Source organism: Rhinopithecus bieti, unplaced genomic scaffold (assembly GCF_001698545.2).
Source record: "Rhinopithecus bieti isolate Rb0 unplaced genomic scaffold, ASM169854v2 scaffold_50364, whole genome shotgun sequence".
Classification (NCBI taxonomy): Eukaryota; Metazoa; Chordata; class Mammalia; order Primates; family Cercopithecidae; genus Rhinopithecus; species Rhinopithecus bieti.
The window spans coordinates 237985-254974 of NW_016820096.1; positions in this window are offsets into that span (position 1 = coordinate 237985).

The following is a 16990-nucleotide window of genomic DNA, read 5'->3' on the forward strand; positions in this document are numbered from 1 at the left end:
GAATCTTGTACTTTATCGTGCTAAACCTAGATCCAAGATAGGGCTGGATTGTTTAGAAGATACCACCCCAGCTCCTTTCTTCACACTGTGACAAAACAACCCTGGGAAGCCCCCAAAATTTCTCTGGCTGCTTACCAAGTTTCTCTTTCTGCTTACCAAGGTAACTTCCCACTCCCATTACCTAAGTGACAGGATATGTGGGTCTCTAGAGACAAGGTTCATGGGATTTACTTTCTCTTTTCGTTTCCCTTGCAGTGCAACATGTACAACATTGGTTGAAAAAATACTTTTTATAAAGGGTGAGTTAAATAGCAGATAGGTGGTGACTCTATTTACTCAGTCGACCGGGTATAGATCTGGGGCAATAAGTAGTCTGTTGGCAGGATCCTTCTCAGAGCAATCCTTCGAACGCGAACTTGTCTTAATCATTTATTTTGCCTCTGCCATTTTGTTTTGAGATCCCTGGTTTCTGGAGGAAGAAAGTTACTTCTGCCCAAGACCTGAGTTTCTCTCCTTACAGCCCCTGAAACCCAACATAAACCAATCCCTTAAGTGTCATTGTGGTGCAAGGCCAAAAATCAAGGCACTCGATATTATGTTCTACCTTGACATCCTGTAAAATCTGGAGGTCCTTGAATGGCCTAACTGCAAGTTCCCCTCCTCACTCTGCTCTTGTAGATGAAGTCTTCTATCTAAACAACCTTGGTTAAAGTGACCAAGAACCGTTCCTGCTTATCCCTGAGTAGTGGGGTTCAGTCCACAGTATTCAAGAAAGCCAATCACGTCCTCCTGTGGGAATCCAGAGGCACCATATCCTCTTGATCCTACAAAGCTTGCCTCCAACATCCCCTCTCTGTTCACTCCACTCCCAAGTGCAACCCCCATGCGGCCCTGCATGGCATTAGGTGTCCTCCCGGGCTGTAAGCATATGTGACTAACACACTGCTGTTGATCTCATCGGGCCAGTGTTGGGGGTTGGGTGTTTCTCATTCCCACGATCCTAGAGCAAAAAACCCTCCCTCGTCAATGAGGTGAGGAGGAGGCAATTAAAACACTGTTCCTAAAGTGAATCATGTGGGTATTAGTTCTTGTGCCCCTTCTTTAGCACCCCTAAGCTGCATCTGCTCCCTGCAGATTTTTCACTGCTTCTGCTGCCCTTCTGGAGTGCTAGGTGCTGCATGTCCCATACTTTCCCACCTCTAGTTCTTCATGCTTAGCAAGTGACCACCACCTCTTACTCTACCAACACTGACAGCGAGGGGAAGCTTCAGAAACAACTTCTTCAATGTCAGTAAAAGAAAAAAAAAATGATTTCACTTTCCTTCTCTAGCAACATTAATGTTCTCCCAGTCCTCTTTAATATTTTACTGCATTTACCCTGTCACTCTGAGGGTTATCCACACATATTCTGAGAGTAAAGGGAGTTTTTGCTGTGGAGACTCAACTGTCTGTCAAAAGGATAGTCAGCTAGTAGTAGCTCTTAACAAAACAAAACAAAACAAAAAATCACTACTCTGAGAGGCCACTTACTTTTTTCACTTTCTTGCAACACTTAAGCTGACTAAAATGTGCTCATAGTAGAGTACATTACCAACTGGTCGATCTACTTTTTTTTTTTCTTTTTTTTGAGACAGAGTCTCGCTCTTGTTGCCCAAGTTGGAGTGCAGTGGTGCAATCTTAGCTCACTGCAACCTCCACCTCCCAGGTTCAGGCGATTCTGCTGCCTCAGCCTCCCCAGTAGCTGGAACTACAGGCGCATGCCACCATGCCTTGCTAAATTTTTGTATTTTTAGTAGAGACGGGGTTTCACCATGTTGACCAGACTGGTTTCAAACTCCTGACCTCAGGTGATCCACCCGCCTCGGCCTCCCAAAGTGCTGAGATTACAGGCATGAGCCACCGCACCCGGCCTGATCAATCTACCTCTAATTTTCAGTTTCTGCAGTAGGCCTTAACATGACCTCAGGAGCCATGAAGGGAAAAGAACATCCTTCCTGTGTTGCATCAACTGAACTGTAGTGGATTCCTCCCATTTTTTAGGATGTAGATCTTCCTTCTGCAACTTTATGACCATTTAATCAGTTCACCTGATGATTAGAAGATTAGATTTATTTAGATTAGTCAGAAAATCTAGGTGTTTATTTATCTAACTTCAGACTAGAGAAGGCCTAATTTTAAAAGCAAAATGAGAAAACATAAAGCTTACCTATTTTGTAATAGGTAAACTTCTGCAGGCCAAAATTAAAAATCCTTACGTGAAGTTAAAGGTCAAATTGGGGAAAAGATGAAACATATATATCTGTCAAAGTGTTTCTAGCCTTACTGTTAAAAGAGCTCTTACCAAAAATATAAAGATAAATGCCCCAATAGAAAGCTCACTATTCCAATAGGAAAGTCATTCTAATATATGATTAGGTAATTTACAAAAGAATCACAAATTACCAATAGGCCTATGCAAAATGTTCATCCTCTCTAGCAAACAAATACATGCAAATTAAAGTAAGAATAAGGCACTATTTTTGCCTATCAAACCAGCAGTGAGTGGGCTTTCCTACCTTGTGAGTCTTGGTGGTAAGATAGACAGGCCTCATGTCCCTGGAGAGACAAACACACCAGATACTTTCATTCCCACCTCCTGGGCTTGGGCACTCAGATGTGACAACCTAAGATTGTGTGTCTATTGCTAGTCATGCCAAGAAACTAGAAGACAGCAGAACTCTTTCTGTCTGCAGCAGCAACATACAGTTTCCAGGAGCTGCCAGGGCAGAGCTGCCAGCGTGGTGTATGGTGTCCAGTGTCCAATAACCAGGCCCAGTGCCAACAATGTCAGGCTCTCGTTAGGCCTCAGTGGCAATGGCAGAGGAGTCCTCGCTGAACTGGATCTGCAGCAAAGACTTGACTGGGGCTCTGGCTGCACAGCCTTCCCATGTTCCTGCCATTTTCTAAGCCTGAGGCTCTAGCTTTCTTGACAAACCTGTGGGCTGCCCAACACCTTGCATAAATAAATTCTTGTGGTGGTTTCTGTTGCTTGATTGATAAAGCAATATAAAGAGAAAGCTCTCCAACCTAGTAATTTTACTTCTTGGGACATATCCTACGTAAATCATTAGAAATGTACACATTTATTCTTATTTTTATTTCAGTAGATTTAGAAGTACAAGTGGTTTTTGGTTGCATGGATGAATTGTATCATGGTGAAGTCTGGGCTTTTAGTGTACCCATTCCCTGAATAGTGTGAAATGTACATGTTTAAATAAAAGGATATTTTTCAAAACCCTGTTGAGAGCAGCAAGAACAAGGAAAAAATCTGAATGTCCTATAAGAAATTGATTAAATGGATTATAATACGGAATATTATATAGATTAAAAGCTTCTTCTTAAAGGATACTAAAAGACATGTTAACATACTCATATGATATTAAATTAAAGAGGAAAATGTTCAACAATCATCTAATTTTTCATAAATAACCAAAATGCTGATGGTCGCTTTCTCTTGAATATGGGTATACTGGTAAGTTTTATTTTCTTTATAATTATTTTGTATCTCCTAATCCTCCATAATGAACATGTATTTTTTTTACCTTTATCAAGAAAGTAAACAAAAGCTATATTAGAAAAAATAGATTTATCTGAAACTGTCAAGTGGACTAATTGGTTTTTTGTTTAGTTGCATGTTTGCTTTTCCCAGTTCAGCAATGGATCTTCAACTGGCAAAGGAAAGGGAAGATTTGCTGTACCTTTTTCACAACGACCCAAAGAACTGTCTCAATAAAACAATGGTTTTAACTTAGGAAACTGAATTTTCTAAAAATTTAAAGGTAACCCAAAAGTCATGTGTCCACCTAGGGCAGGAGATTTGAATTGGGGGAAAGATCAGAAGATAGGTGTGTGGACTGATGAGAGATCCACGCATGGAAAGTGGAGGGACACAAACTCCTAAAAAACCTAGGGAGCACAAATACATTGTCATTCTCCACTGAGTATGTTAATTGTCTTTGCTTTATGCTGATGTTGCTCTTAATAACATTCCTTATGGTGCCAGGGTGCTTTGTGGTTTATGAAGTACTTGTACTTGCTCATATATTATTATTAGGCTCATTTTACTAGAGAGAAAATTAAGCCCTAGAGAACCTAAATGATTTGTTGAATGTCTCATGTTTATTATGTGGATGAACCAGGTCTTCTGTTCTTTTGACTATTCCTGGAGGTGGCAGAGCAAAGTGGTTGAAAGCTTGGGATTTGGAGCCAGACAAACCTGGGTGTGCACTCAGCTCTGCCACTTCTTAATTGTGTGAACTTGGAGAAATCGCTTAACCCCTCTCAACTTCCGTTACCTCATCTGTCAGGTGGGGATAAAAACACCTAGCTTGGACAGTCCCTACAAGAATAAAAGGTAACTGTTATTATTATTACCCCACCCATGCCCTTGACAAGCCTTGCTTTTAGTCTCCAGGTCAGGTTGGATCCACATTGCAGGTTAAATTGTGCCCCCCAAAATTTATTTGTTAAAGCCCTAATTCCCACCTCAGAATGTGACCTTATTTGGAAATAAGGTCTTTGCAAATGTAATTAGGTTAAAATGAGGCCTCCAGAACTGTGATACAACAAATTTTTGTTGTTTATGTCACCTAGCTTGCAGTACTTTGTTATAGCTGCTCCAGTGGGCTAATACAATCCCCTACTCAGTGTGGCACTGGTGATGTCAGTGCCTACTCACAGATCCACCGAAGTTTTACCACTGCAATCAGCTGCCCTCTATGACCCTTTCTTTCATCCAACTTTATTGAGCAGAGAAAGGTCCTCAAAATGGAAATTCATGTGTGCTGGAGAAGTCCAAATCCTAGGTTTCAAAAATATCAATCTGATTATAATGATCTAATTAAAAATATACCTTACTCAGAAGTGAGCTTAAAGTTGCCATTTGCGCTTTAATGGTCCACCTTTTCAGAGTGGGCTCTCCCTTCTATCGGTGCTTACTCTGGAGCAATAATTCTCAATGTAGAATATTCAGGAATGAAGCTCAGGAAAATGTATTTTTAGAAAGCAAGTGATTTTCATGATCAGCTGGTTTTCTAGAATAAAAATAACATTATTTAATTACATTTGAAAATATCACCTGATTGCAATAAACAGCAAACCAAGACCCTCGAGAACTAAAGTGTATGGATTCGTTTCCTACTGCTGCTATCACAAATGACCACAAATTTAGTGGCTTAAAACAACAGAAATTTTTATCTTACAGTTCCAGAGGATGGAAGTAGTAGTATCTGTCTGCAGCACTCTGTTCCTGTGAGGCTTCTGAAAACAAAAATGGACTAAAAGATTCTGCTCTTTTAGGGAGGAATCAACTTCTTTGCTTTTTCCAGCTACTAGAGGCCCCCTGCACTCCTCGGCTTTTGACTAGCCCACAACCCCGACATTTCTCCGACCTCTGCTTCCATCATTATGCCTCCTTCTCTGACTCTGATCCTCCTGCCTTCATCTTATAAGGACACTTGTGATTATCTTGGGCCCACCCAGACAATCCATTATAATCTTCCTGTCTCAATATCCTTAACTTCACGACATGTGCAAAATTCCTTTTGCCATATAAGGTAACATATTTACGGGTTCCAGGGATTAGAATGAGAACATTTAGGCGGGATCATTATTCTGTTTACCATGGTACAAGAAAGTTGTTTTTTTAAATTTTTTATTTTTTTTAGTTAAAGAAGGATTACTCTTGTTTTGAGGTTTACATCCTTTTTGCAATTCTGAACTCTTGGGCCTTTGGTCATTTATAGGCCCATCCTCTCTACTTTTCTAATTTTTAATTAAGAACTAGCATTTTTAAAGTAATGATTTTGGAATAAACTTACTAGTATTTGGATGTCTTTGGAAAAGAAGAGAGCAGAATCTTTTAGTCCATTTTTGTTTTCAGAATTACAGAACCTGAGTTTCTAACGCTACAGGAATTTTCTAACTATTTCGAAGGATGCTGTTAAATTTTCAAAATATATTATGATGAAACTTATTTTTACTTATATATTTTGGGGGTAGCAAGAACTGTGTTGCAAAAAAATTTTCAAGCATCAATATGTTATAATATTGCCAAGCAAATGTGTCTTACATCACAGTTTCTATGCGTCAGGAATCTGGGTGTGGCTTAGCTTGCTCCTCTGCCTCCAGAGCTCTCATGAAACTGCAATCAAGGTGTTGGCCACTGCTTACAGTCATCTCAAGGCTCGACTGGGGATGGATCCACTTCCAAGCTCATTCAGGTGGTTGTTGGCAGGCTTCCGTTTCTCCCATGTTGTTGCACCAAGCGCCGGGTTTCTCACGGGCTGTTAGCCAGAGGCGACCCTTAGTTCTTGCCAAATGGACCTCTCCATAGGACAGTTCACATCATGCCTGCTTGCTTCATCAGTGCAAACAAGCTAGAGGGCAGAGAGAGTTTCAGCAACACAGAAACCACTGTCTTTTGTAATCTAATCTTGGAGGTAATGTACCATCACGTTCACAATATTCTATCTGTTAGAAAGGAGTCACTAAGTCCAGTACACACTCAGTGCGGAGGGGAATTACACAAAGATGTGAATACCAGGAGGTGAGGATAGTCATGGCCATCTTAGAAAACTGTCTACTACAGATGCTAAATAGAAAGGCAAGGGTCTACTCCAGACGACCTCTTGGGTGCCTCCTATTCTATTACTTCATGACACTTTCCCCTCTTTTTCCTAAATTCTAGCTGTCCATCACACTGGGTTTGTCATTATTGCTACAGGAATGGATGCAGCTAGCTTTCTGACCCTGTCATTTCTAATACGTTTTTAGATGCTGATATACTCTGCAATGAATTCCTACTGTGTGCACAATGTTATGCCTCTATGACTCCTGCCTTCTAGTCCAAATCCACATTTCCATCAGTGTAATCTTTCTAAAATGCCTATCTAATTCTATCATTTCCTGGTTTACTCTTGAAATAACCTACTGACTGTCTTCAGTAAAACCTTGACATGGCAAGCAAGAATCTCAGTTACTAAGGCCCACCTATCTCCCATAATTTTTTTATTACTTTACCTCCCATTCCCACATAAAATAACAAGGGATTATTGAGTTATTTGAAGTTGCTCTGGGACTTCATAAGTTCTTTCCCAATCCTTTGTACAATATGCTGTTTCTGCTTGAAATCTATGTGCGGACACAAGCACCAACTTTCTCCTCCCTGTTAACTTTGATTCAATTCAAAGTCATATATGCATATTTATATCATAGGACTTTATATAATAATTGTATGCTTTGTGACTGTTTGACTTATTCTGATCTCGGAGGATTCTGTATGTTTACTTCACAATGCTCTCTTAGCACTCGACTCTTTCTCGTCTTATCACACTACATTGTAATTGCTCATGGATTCATCATTTTCTCCTCTACAGAAGAGTTCTTCAAACTGTGGGTTGTGACTTGTTAGTGAGTTGTAAAATCAAACTGTAAATTATAACCAAAAGTTTTAAAAAGAGTGAAATAATATAAAACAGCAGAGTGTACACCATGTAGTAAGGATGTCTATGTAGTTTCATTTTCAACTTTTTGTGTATATAAGCATATAAATATACAAATTAATATATAAAATATTATGTATGTGTAAAGTGAAGCAATTCCCCCCCCCCCCCCCCCCCGCCACCAAACATATTTGTTTGGGCTAGGTTACAGTAAAGAAAGTTTGAAAAGTGCTACATTAAATTGTAAACTCTTTTGGGCTAGAACCATGTCTGTCTTGTTCTTGATTGTTTTCTGGCCTTGACATGTGGTAGGAATTCAATAAATATTTGTGACCAAATGATTGAACAAACAAATGAATAAAATCCATATGATTCTGGTCCTTTAATCTATTCACATGGTGTCATACATTGATGGGTTTTAAGATGTTAAAACAAACTTGCATTCCTTTGACAAATTCCAAATAATTATAGCTATAATGATTATGACTCTAACCATTTTTGCATGCTGCTGGATTTGGCTTGTTAGCACGGTCACGTGTCACTCAGCAACAGGGATATGTTCTGAGAAATGCATCATTCGGCGATTTCCTAGTTGTGTGAACATCATAGAGTATATACACACAAACCTAGACGGCATAGCCTACTGCATGCCTAGGGTATATGAAATAGTCCATTATTCGTAGGCTACAAACTTGTACAACATGTTACTGTACTGAATACTGTAGGCAACTGTAACACAACTGTAAGTATCTACACATATATAAACATAGAAAAGGTATAGCGGCCGGGCGCGGTGGCTCAAGCCTGTAATCCCAGCACTTTGGGAGGCCAAGGCGGGCGGATCACGAGGTCAGGAGATCGAGACCATCCTGGCTAACACGGTGAAACCCCGTCTCTACTAAAAAAATACAAAAAACTAGCTGGGGAGGTGGTGGGCGCCTGTAGTCCCAGCTACTCAGGAGGCTGAGGCAGGAGAATGGCGTAAACCCGGGAGGCGGAGTTTGCAGTGAGCTGAGATCTGGCCACTGCACTCCAGCCTGGGTGACAGAGCGAGACTCCTTCTCAAAAAAAAAAAAAAAAAAAGAAAAAAGAAAAGGTATAGCAAAAATACAGTAAGAGACAAAAAAGTGTACACCTGTATAGGGCATTTGTTATGAATGGAGTTTGCAGGACTGGAAGTTGCTCTGGGTGAGTCAATGAGTGAGTGGTGGGTGAATGTGAAAGCCTAGGACATTGCTATACAGTACTGTAGACTATAAACACTGTACACTTAGGCCATACTAAATTTATTTTAAAATATGTGTTTCTTTAATAATAAATTAACCTTAGCTTGCTGTAACATTTTTACATTATACATTTTTTTGACTTTTTGACTATTTTGTAATAATGCTTAGCTTAAAACACAAACACATCGTACAGACAAAATGTTTTCTCTTTATATCCTTATTCTGTAAGCTTTTCTATTTTAAATTCTTTTATTTTTTACTTTTACACTTTTTTTTGTTGTTGTTAAAAACTAAGACACAAACACACACGTTAGCCTGGGCCTACACAGGATCATCAAAATCACTGTCTTCCACCTCCCTATCTTGTCCCACTGGAAGGTCTTCAGGGGCAATAACATGCATGGAGCTGTTATCTCCTATGATAACAATGCCTTCTTTTGGAATACCTCCTGAAGGACCTGCCTGAGGCTGTTTTCATAGCTAACTTTGTCATTTTTGTTTTTCATGAGTAGAAAGAGAGCACTCCAAAATAATGATAAAACTTATAGTATAGTAAATACATAAACCAGTAACAATTATCATTATCAATTATTATATAGTATACATGTGGTATACTTTTATGTGACTGGCTGCACGATAGGTTTGTTTGCACCAGCATCACCACAAACATGTGAGTAATGCATTGTACTACATTATGATGGCTACATGGTCACTAGGCAATAACAATTTTTCAGCTAAGACCACGGTCATATATGCAGTCCATTGTTGATAGAAACATTGTTAGGTGGCACATGGCTGTATTTTTTAGGGTTTTACATCTCCATTCATAAGGAATATATGTTTGTAATTTTCTTTCCTTGTGATATATTTGTCTGGTTTTGGTATCACAGTGATACTGGCTTATGGAATGACTTGGAAAAAAGTGTTCCAAATGTTCTACTTTTTGGAAGAGTTTGTGAATGATTGGTGTTAATTCTTACTTAAATATTTGGTAGAATTCAACCTTGAAGTCATTTGTTCCTAGGTTTTTCTTTATAGGATGTTTTTTGATTGCTAAATCAATATTTTATTCGATCTAGATCTATTCAGATTTCATATTTCTCCTTAGATAAGTTTCAATAGTTTACATTTTCTAAAAATTTGTCCATTTCATCTAAACTACTTAATTTGTTGGCATACAAATGTTCATAGTGTTCCTTTATAATCCTCTTTATTTCTGTAAAATTGCTAGTAATGTCCTCTATTTCATTTCAGATTTTAGTAATTTGAGTCTTCTCATTTTTTTTTTTGCCAGTCAAACTAAAGGTTTTCAATTTTGTTGATCTGTTTGACGAACCATTTTTAGGTTTTAAAAAATTTTTTCTTCTTTGTTCTTCTATTCCCTATTCGCTGATTTCCATTCTAGTCTTTGTATTTCCTTACTTCTGCTTGTTTGTGGCTTTGTTTACTCTTCTCATTTTAGAGTCTTAAGAGGAAAAGGAGGTTACTGATTTGAGATTTTTCTTAATTTTTAATATAGGCTTCGAGCTACAAATTTCTAAGCACTGCTTGAGCTGTATCCCATAAGCTTTGGCATGTTGTATTTTTGTTTTCAATAATCTCAAAGTATTTTATAATTTATCTTGTGATTTATTATTTGAACCATTGACTAACAGCATGTTGTTTGAGTTCTACATATTTGAAATTTTTAAATATTTTCTTCTGTTATTGACCCCTAATTTCATTATATTGTGGTCAGAGAACATCCTTTGCATGATTTTAATCCTTTTAAACTTATTGAGACTTGCTTTATGGCCTAACATATGTTCTATCCTGGACAATGTTTCATGTGTACTTGAGAAGAATATCTATTTTGCCATTGTTGGGTAGGGTGTTCTATAAATATTTGTTGAGTCTACTTGGTTTATCTTCTTGTTCAAGTCTTCTAGGCTTAATTTATAGTGTTATTTACGTTTATTTGAATGATCTTCTGTCTAGTTGTTTTATGCATTATTGGAAGTGGAGTATTGAAGTACCCAAATATTGCTGTTGAACTGTTAATTTTCCCCTTACATTCTGTCTGTTTTTCCTTCATATATTTTAGGGATTTGTTGTTAAGTGAAAATATGTTTATAACTGTTATATCCTATTGATGAATTGACTCTTTTATCATTATAAAACGTTCCTTTGTCTGAATAATAATCTTTGTCTTGAAGTCTATTTTCTCTGATATTAATATACCCTCCCCAAGTCTCATTTCCTTACTGATTGAACAGTATACCTTTTTCCATCTCTTTAACTTCAACATTCTTCGTGTCTTTGAATCTTAGATGTCTCTCTTGTTAAGTGAATACGATTTGATTCTGTTGGTTTTTTACCCATGCTACTAATCTCTGCCTTATTTAATGTAATTACTGAAAAGATGGAATTTATGCCAACCATTTTGCTATTTGGTTCCTACATGTCTTATGTCTCTTTTATTTCTATATTCCTTCATCATTGCCTTCTTTAATATTAAAGAGATACTTTCTAGTATACTATTTTGATTCCTTTGTCATTTCATTTACTACATATGTTATTTGAGTTATTTTCTTAGTGATCGTCTCAGAAGTTACAATTGAGATCTTAATTATAACAATCTGATTCAGATTAATAGCATCTCACTTTTAATTGTATAGAAAATCTTTGCTTCATTGCAGTGAAAGCTAAAATCGACAAATGGGATCTAATTAAACTAAAGAGCTTCTGCACAACAAAAGAAACTATCATCAGAATGAACAGGCAACCTACAAAATGGGAAAAAAAATTTTGCAATCTACCCCTCTGGCAAAGGTTGAATATCCAGAATCTACAAGGAATGTAAACAAATTTACAAGAAAAAGAACAAACAACCCCATCATAAAGTGGGCAAAGGATATGAACAGACACTTCCCAAAAGAAGACATTTATGTGGCCAACAAACATGTGAAAAAAGGCTCAGCATCACCAATCATTAGAGAAAGGGAAATCAAAATCACCATGAGATACCATCTCATGCCAGTCAGAATGGTGGTTATTAAAAAGTCAAGAAACAATAGATGCTGGTGAGGCTGTGGAGGAATAGAAACACTTTTACACTAATTTACATTAGTTCAACCATGGTGGAAGACAGTGATTTACCCTTTCTCCTTTGTACTGTTATTATTATACAAATCAAATCCTTATACATTGTATTCTGATCAGCACTGGCTCATAATTATTGCATTATGCGATTGTTCTTTAAATCAGATAGGATAAAAAGCATTATATGCAAAAAATACATTTATACTGTCTTTTATATTTACTTATGCAGTTACTTTTACAGGTACTCATGCTGTTTATTCCTTCACATGGACTCAAGTTACTTTCTAGTGTCCTTTTGTTTCAGTCTGAAGATCTCCCTTTAGCATTTCTTGTAGAGATGGTTTTCTAGCAAAAACTTCTCTCAAGTTTTGTTTCTTTTTATCTGAGAATGCCTTCGTTTTTCCTTTATTTTTGAAGTACGGTTTTGCTGGATATAGAACTCTTGGTTAACAATCTTTTCCTTTCAGCACTTTGAACATGCCATCCCACTGACTTCTGGCTTGTATATTTTTAGAAAAGAAATCAGCAGTAAATCTTACTGAGCATTTCTGTATGTGGTAAGTCATTTCTCTCTTGCTGCTTTCAATAGTCCTTCTTTGCTTTTGGTTTTTGGCAGTTTGATTATGTTGTGTCTGTCTCTGAGTTTTTTTCTACTTGGAGTTTATTAATCTTATTAACTGTGAACATTAAAGTTTTTCATCAAATTTTGGAGGTTTTAGGCTTTTTTTCAAATGTTCTTTCATACTTTTCTCTCATTTTTTAATGGGACTTTTATTAAGAATATACTGGTCCACTTGATGGTGTCCTATAGATCTCTGAGGCTCTATTCATTTATCTTTACTCTTTTTTATTTCTGTTCCTTAGACTGGGTGATATCAACTGATCTATCTTCAAGTTCACTGATTCTCAAATATACTGCTGGAGCCCTCCAGTCAATTTTTAATTTCAGCTACTATACTTTCAACTCCAGGATTTCAATTTGTTTCTTTTTTTTATAATCACTAACTCCATTAATATTCTTTTTTTGGTGAATCATTGTTCTCACGCTTTCTTTCAGTTCTTTAGACATGAGTTTCCTTGATTCTTTGAACATATTTTAAAGAGCTGATTTAAAGCCTTTGTCTAGTAAGTCCAATACCTGATTTTCCCTCAGGATAGTTTCTATCTGCAGTTTTTTCTTCTGATGTATGAATTATACCTTCTGGTTTTATTTCATAGGTGATGGTTAATTTTATGCATCAACTTGACTGGATCATGAGATGCTCAGGTATTTAGTAAACATTATTTCTGGGTGTGTCTGTGAGGATATTTCTGGATAAGGTTAGCATTTGAATCAGTAGACTGAGTAAAGCACATTGCCTTCTTGATATGGGTAGGTATCGTCCAATCTGTCAAGGTCCTGAATAGAACAAAAAGACAGATGAAGAGAGCGTTTTCTCTCTGATTGACTGCTTGAGCTAGAACATTGGTCTTCTGCTGTTTTCAAATTGGGACTTATACCATCAGTACTACTAGGCCTTTGGACTCAGACTGGAGCTACAGCATCAGCTTTCCTGGACCTCCAGCTTGTAGATGGCAGAAATCATGGGATTTCTCAGCCTGCATCATAGCATGAGCCATTTTCTTAGGCTAAACACACACACACACACACACACACACACACACACACACACACACGTCCTATTGGTTGTTTCTCTGGAAAACCCTAATACACCATGTCTTGTAACTTTTTGTTGAAAATAAATGTTTTAAATAATGTAACATGGCAACTCTAGGAATCAGATTCTCTTCTCTTCCCAGGGGTTTGTTATTGTTGTTTGTTTAGCAACTTCTCTGAACAAATTCTATAAAGTCTGCATTCTTTGTCATGTGTGACTACTGAAGTCTCTGCTTAGTTAGCTTAGTAGTGCTAATCCTGGGACAGAAACTTCCTTGAACGCTCAGAAACAATAAGTCTCCCGGTGCTTGTTAAGGAGCTCTGTGTACATATTGGGACACACTCAATCAGGCAGTATACAACTCTGCCTTAGGTTTTATTGCCTGCTTGTGTGGACCCTTAAAGTTAGCCAGAGGTGACAGCTTAGGGCTTTCTCAGGTCTTTCACGACCATGTACACATCCCTGGGCATACACACAGCTTTAAACATTCACATAGCCTTCTAGATTCTCAGGAATATGCCTGGCACTTTTCAAAGCCCCCTATGGACACATTATTCTCCAACTTTTATTTTTAAGCTTTTTGGTTAGCCTATTGTTTGCTTCAGCTGTTATCCATTGCTTCAGGTTTCCATGACATTAAACAATCGTTAAACATTTTTGATAAATATTTGGAAGGTAAAGGCTGTTTGTGCTGAGCAAGCTCTGAGTCATGTCAATAAAGGCAGCCTTGAGAATGGGGTCTTCTAGGGAACCACCGGGCAGGTCAAACAATGACAATTCTCTGGAGATGGGGCTTTAAAGGAGCCCCATTCCTATTCTGCATCTTCCAATGGTTGTCAGGCTGCTAATTTTGCTGTAATTGCAGGCTGCTCATTTTAAGCATACTATGAAACTGGGAGAGGGAGTGTGCGGAGTACGGAAATAAGGCAAGTTAAAACACAACAAAACTCACTGTTCTTACCATTATTCAATGATTTTTCTTGAATAAATGTTTCTGATATTGCCACAAGCCCATAATCTAATTTTCAGAGTTCTAAAAAAAAACTGATTGTGACCATTTTGCCAGTGTTCTAATAGCTTTTATGAAGTAGATTTTCTAAGGTCCTTAGTCTGCAATTTTCTCTGTCTTCTGTTAGTTAACACCTTCTAACACCTAACCTCAGTTGTCCTGTAGTGCCACTTCTGCCTTATTCTATCGTTAAAGCAGTTACAAATGCATACCTAACTTTAAGGAAAATGGGCATCTATTCCAACTCATCATGGGGAAATGGAATTGCTCTTCTAGAACATGTATGTTCTAGAACACATGTGTTCTAGAAGAGCATACAGGACTAGAAATATTGTTGTGGCTATTTTGAGAAAATAAGTTTGTCACAGTCTTCCCTCTAGCCATAATAATTTACAACTCTCCCATAGGCAAAATTCCCAACTCTAAAGAACCTCTAAAATCTTATCTGCTTTATATATTTATTAAAAAAACAGCAAAAATTGGAATCAGACAGGGTTCAAATTCTATCTACTCATTTTCTCTACAAATTTGGACAGGTGGCTTAACCTCTGTGAGCTTTTGTTTCTCATCTGTAAAATATAGGCAATAACACCTACCTTGAAGGGATATCGTCAGGATTGATAAAGATTCTAAGAAATGGCAATTGGTCAATAAATTGTAGCTATTATTTACATTTCTTGCCATTTTTAATAGGGTTTGACACACTATGTTTTCTTTGTATATGTGGTATTTGATTAACTTGGCTCTTTTCAGATGTGGTGGGTTATGATTTACATCATCTAAAGAATTGTATTGAGAAGTCAGTGAAAATTCTTGCCCCTAGAGGTTTCCAACTAACATTAAATAACTAAGAAAGATACATCCAAATGAGATAGAATTACAAGGAGTACTTCATGGGCTTTTAAACACCCTCTTGTAATATTGCCTTTGGGAATTTAAGTGTAGGACAGCAGAAATTTTATATGTTGTCAATTCAGTGTGCTACTGTATTTCAGTTTTTGCTTTTCAATTTAGGCAGAAGTGACGTGATGATTTTAGTGATGACAGTCTAAATAGTCTGACTGCCTTCAAGCCAATATTTATGGGTACATAACCCAGATATGATACACATGACTCACCAGGCCATATAAGTCACTGGTATTTTATATCAGGCCAAGATTTTTCTTTTGGCATCGCATGTTTCAAGTACTCACATTGTTCCCTTTAACCTTTCCATGCTTTTATTGTGACTGACAACACATGAGAGTTTTGTGTATCTTGCCTACTTGAACAAAGGTCAGTACTTTTATGTCCCCCAAGAAATGTACACACAGTTCTTTAAAAGTTCAGATGCATATATCTTATTATTTCTTTTAAGAACCTAGAATGGTCATAAAGTATCATTTGAACAACAAATTATTTCCAACAGATATTTATAATAGCATTTATATGATATATATTAGAGCCTGGTAAATAGTTTGCAATATAGTAGTCCCCCCTTTGGAGTTTCATTTTCCATAGTTTCTGTTACTTGTGGTCAACTGTGGTTCAAAAATATTAAAGAGAAATTTCCAGACATCATCGGCTCCTGATATTCAACCATTGACGTTTCATAGCTTGATGATTTAGAATCACCCAAAACAGACAATCCTCCTTCTAATGTATCATGAGAAGGTCAATAGTAGCCTAATGCTGTGTTATTCACCTCACTTCATCTTCTCATGTAGGCATTTTATCATCTCACATCATCACAAGAGAACGGTGAGTACAGTACAATATGATATTTTGAGAGACAGGGAGAGAGAGAGACCAAATTCATATAGCTTTTATTACAGGATGTTGTTATAAATGTTCGACTTTCTTATGTTACTGTTGTTAATCTCTTACTATGCCTAATTTGTAAATTAAACTTTGTTATAGGTATGTGTATATAGGTAAAAACATAGTTCATATAAGGTTCAGTACTATCCACGGTTTCAAACATCCACTGAGGGTCTTGGAACAGATCCCTGCAGATAAAGGGGGCACTACTGTCTATTTTTTACATTCCCATCTACGTTTGATGATGTTTGACACATAGTAGATTCTTTTTTATTTTTCTTTTGAGATGGAGTCTTGCTCTGTGACCCAGGCTTCAGTGCACTGGCATGATCTCAGCTCACTGCAACCTCCACTTCCTGGATTCAAGTGATTCTCCTGCCTCAGTCTCCCAGGTATCTGGGATTACAGGTGCCCATCACCATACCCGGCTATTTTTTTTTTAGTAGAGATGGGGTTTCACCATGTTGGCCAGGTTGGTCTCGAACTCCTTACTTCAAGTGATCCGCCCACCTCAGCCTCCCAAAGTGCTGGGATGACAAGCATGAGCCACCACGCCCACTGACACATAGTAGATTCTTAACTAATACTTGGTTTGATGGATTATTCTTTCTGGTGGCTTATGATTTACACCATCTAATGCATAGGCTGAATTTGACAGTGTTATGGAAGTTGCTGTTTTGGTTCATTCATATAGAGTCTACAGATTCTGCAGCTGTAATATAATGGCCATAATAA